The sequence below is a fragment of the Myotis brandtii genome, unplaced genomic scaffold, assembly GCF_000412655.1.
Source record: "Myotis brandtii unplaced genomic scaffold, ASM41265v1 scaffold1718, whole genome shotgun sequence".
Lineage (NCBI taxonomy): Eukaryota > Metazoa > Chordata > Mammalia > Chiroptera > Vespertilionidae > Myotis > Myotis brandtii.
The window spans coordinates 156,441-159,739 of NW_005356331.1; the positions used below are offsets into that span (position 1 = coordinate 156,441).

The 3,299-nt window shown below is 49.7% G+C and overlaps 1 protein-coding gene across 3 annotated transcripts in view; it reads left to right on the plus strand.

Moving 5' to 3' along the window:
• The window catches only part of LOC102262352 (histone H4), a 135,124-nt gene extending 132,004 nt beyond the window's left edge, over nt 1-3,120 (plus strand). Inside the window, exons 1-3 of one of the 3 annotated variants that reach the window (XR_001361452.1) lie at nt 1-62; nt 495-784; nt 2,285-3,120. The gene's annotated coding sequence lies outside the window, so the exon portion shown is untranslated. The remainder of the gene's footprint in view (nt 63-494; nt 785-2,284) is intronic. The other 2 variants (XR_001361451.1, XR_001361450.1) reach the window with 2 other exon arrangements.
• The last annotated feature ends 179 nt before the right edge of the window (nt 3,121-3,299 follow it).

Consider the following 3,299-nt stretch of genomic DNA (forward strand, 5'->3'; position numbering starts at 1 on the left):
GCCCTTTTCAGGGCCGCCCACCTGGTCTCATGAAGGACTGTGAGCAACCACCGAGCCTCAAGGTAATTTGTCGCTGTTATGCTGTAGTTAAAATATATGTATTTTTAGAGAGGAAGGGAAATATGGAACACCAGTGATGAGAGAATCCTTGATCTGCCTCCTGCACGCCCCACACTGGGGGAGGAACCCACAACCCGGCCCTGTGCCCTGACCTCCTGGTTCATAGGTCGACTGGGCCACTGAGCCACACCGGCCGGGCTTTAATCGCAACAGTTTAGACTCCTTTGCATCCAAAATCCGGCTGTTTTGTTTTGGGGGCCATTTGGGGTGATCCTGGCTTAAGATGGCGCCTCTCAAATGACCCCAAAGAAGAAAGCCAGTTGGGGCCCTCGCGTGTGGAAACTCCCTGGTATGCTACCCCCTTGAGCAAATGACCTTGGGGATGGCAGCAGTTCTGGTTGAAATGTGACTAATTTGTTTCTTTGTTCCCTGAGCACGAACTTTCACTTTCCCAGAAGGTTCCCCTGACCTGGCACCCCGCGTCCTGTAGAGGGCGCCTGACTTAACTCACCGCCCTGCAGGAAACACCAACAAAGCCGGGGTGAAGAGGCAGGAAAACGCAAAAATAGCTGCAAAAGGACACCTAATGGTCGCCCGAGTGCATTCCTGAGGTCGTGAACCCTAGTATGGCGTAGGTCATTGCTCATCTTGCTTTATTTCCAACATTTTGACCATTAAACGCTCCTTACCGTGTTGTCAACCTACCGCCTTCCCATCTGCAACCGTGAGTGCATCCTTCATTTTTCTAGGCAGAAGGAGCCTTTAGGTCACCCCCTGCTCCCCCTCCCGCCTGCGACCTAAATCCTTCCCCTCATTTGTGCCCCTTAAACCCACAGTGAAAACACAGTGTTACGGGGACAGCGTCCGTCCGTGCCTGTTGGGTGTTAGGATGGTTGCTCATGGCGGCACCTTCCACTGACAATGACGTGGCTGGACATGAAGCAGCTGGAGAACCTATTCGAACTACAGCGATATCCCAGGGTGAAGTGTTCATGGTCTCTCCTGGCTCCTTCCCTTCCATATGTGTCGTTTCCCTTCCCTTCGGGGTTCTTTGGCTGATTTAATAATCAGAGTCACAGAATAACAGGAGAAAAACGGCTTTTCTTTTGTACATACAAGAGCTCCAAAAAATGTAAGACCCAAAGGCAGTTGAGGATTGTCTGCCATCCTGAGCTAAGGAATGGGGGGGGGGGGGGCCTGGGGCTGAAAAAACTGCAAAGGGGGGGGGGGACTCACAGGGAAAGAGCAGCTGTTCTACAGGATGCCCCGTCCTACACAAAGGTCAGCAGGTCACAGCTCTGTTAATAGCTCCCTCTCTGGGACAGGCCCACTATCTAAATTCTTTTTTATGTTTTTATTTTTTTTGTTTTAATTTTTTTATTGCTGATAGTACTACGGATATCTCCCATTTTCCTCCCAGCCCCTGCCCCCACCCCAGTGTCTTCACCATCCTACTGTCTGTGTCTATCGTGTTTCCCTCCACGTCCTGCGTGGTTCAGGGTTCGGGTCTGGAAGAGGAGCCGCACACAAATGAAAGAGAAAAGACACGAGATAATTTGGGAATATTGGGGCACCAGGCGGGCAAGTCCAACTCAAGAGGAAGGACTTCCACTGTGCTCAGGCCTCACCAAGCTTTTTATAGTGAGAGGTAAACAAGGTAGTGGTTACCAAAGTTACACAGTTCTTGTGAGTTTTACTTGTTTTGACCATGGTTACACTTCCTGCACTTCCTCAGCCCATTAGCTTCCCAGATAAGATCCAGGGAGTGTTATAAGGTCAAGCCTAATTATGCTAAGAGGACTGTGCCCTCTAAGCTAGGACTTGTTTGTGACTTTGCCAGGAGGTCAGTCCGAGGCTTAACCCTATATCAGTTTCCCACATGTGTCTAAATTCTTCTAGGCATAGAAGTTTTTCCTGAGTCCGCTGGGTCTTTGCCTCGAGACCAAAATAATTCACATGACAAATAGCACATTTTGGAGCAGCCTATTCTCCAGTTCAGTTTTATTTTTTAATATATTTTTATTGCTTTCAGAGAGAAACATCAATGATGAGAGAGAATCATGGATCGGCTGCCTCCTGCATGCCCTCCACTGGGGATCGAGCCTGCAACCCCGGGCATGTGCCCTGACCGAGAATCAAATCGTGACCTCCTGGTTCATAGGTGGACACCCAACTGAGCCACACAGGTGGGGCCCCTTCGGTTTCATGTCAATTTAATTCTCAGGCCCCCAGCCAAGGACCCTGGAGGGTAGAGGTAAAACCTGATGTCCCTGCAAAGGCCACGGAACATCTAAGAAAAGCCTCGCCACAACCACAGAAGGGAGCACAGAGAGCCCGGTGCCCTGTGCCCTGTGCCCTGGGGTCTTTGCGGAAGAGGACAGGTGCTCCCTGGGGCCAGACCCCCTGGCCTCACACCTCAGCTCCACGGTGGGCACAGACACGTCATACACCTGGGGCCTCAGTGCCAACGCTTACATGGAGGTCATAACGCTGATGTCTCTCCGGGCTCCTTTGAGTATTAAATGAGCCTAATGCATGCACATTCGTACCTTAGAACTGGCTCCTCTCTGTCTCTTTTATTCAAGTAGCACAGACAGAAGAGGAGACGGAAACATCGGACCATCTTCCCTAAGGGGCCGAACGCCACGCAGTGAATGACTCGTGTTACCTGCTCCTCGCCTCCCGGTGTAACATACATGATGCAGCCTTGGCAGCCCCCGCCCCCCGCACACACACACCTGTACCCGGAGCCCCGCCGTGGGAGAAAGGACACTCCTGGCAGCGTGTCCCCACACGGCCCTGTCGATCGGGTGTCGATGGAAATCCCCCGTCAGGGAAAGGCCATTAGAGCGACCGGGCAGCAGTCCTCTCTTAAGCCGCCACCGATACTTTTCCCAGGAAATACACCACCAAACACACGATTATTGTATGAAAATACACAAACTGTATTTTAAATATATACTGTTTTTTAACAATTTGCCTGCCATTAGCTTCTATAGACCAACTTTAAAATCATTTTCGAAAGAATCTTGAACTGAAAATATTCAAGAACATCCAAATCGTAATATATTTATTTTTATAATATTCATTGCAAATTGATTTCTTAAATTCAAAATATCGTGGCGTGTGGGGATGGTTTCTGTTTTGGACACGTGGCAATGAACTGGTTAAAATATATTTTTATTGTTAATAATATTACAGGTATCTCCCATTTCTCCCCCCCTTTACCCTCTCCTCCC